The sequence below is a fragment of the Gavialis gangeticus genome, unplaced genomic scaffold, assembly GCF_001723915.1.
Source record: "Gavialis gangeticus isolate Ggan-Ray unplaced genomic scaffold, GavGan_comp1, whole genome shotgun sequence".
NCBI classification, from domain to species: Eukaryota; Metazoa; Chordata; order Crocodylia; family Gavialidae; genus Gavialis; species Gavialis gangeticus.
In genome coordinates this window covers 39,884,235-39,884,512 of record NW_017729032.1, presented here as the reverse complement: position 1 = coordinate 39,884,512, position 278 = coordinate 39,884,235, and the positions used below count along the sequence as shown (strand labels likewise).

General features: G+C 46.8%; 1 protein-coding gene across 2 annotated transcripts in view; it reads left to right on the top strand.

Moving 5' to 3' along the window:
- The window catches only part of SKA3 (spindle and kinetochore associated complex subunit 3), a 19,083-nt gene that overhangs the window by 12,281 nt on the left and 6,524 nt on the right, over window positions 1-278 (top strand). The window lies entirely within an intron of this gene.

The window sequence follows — 278 nt, the reverse complement described above, 5'->3', positions numbered from 1 at the left end:
GGGGGGGGGGGGGAGAGGAAAACAAAACAGCACTTTACTTTCAACTTGGCATGCCCCTGTGCTGAGTGCAGTGCTTGCCCAAAAGAGGCATCATATCAGCTTGACCCAGCTCACCCAGTATCTGAATAGCTTGTGCTTCAGCGGGGCTTTTTGGCACTCTTATCTAATAGTTGATTGAATCAGCTATTGGATAGAAGTGCACAAGCTATCTAGATGCTGGTGAGGTGGGTCAAACTGAAGTGCTACCTCTTCCTGTAAGGCGCTTTTTTTTTTTTTTT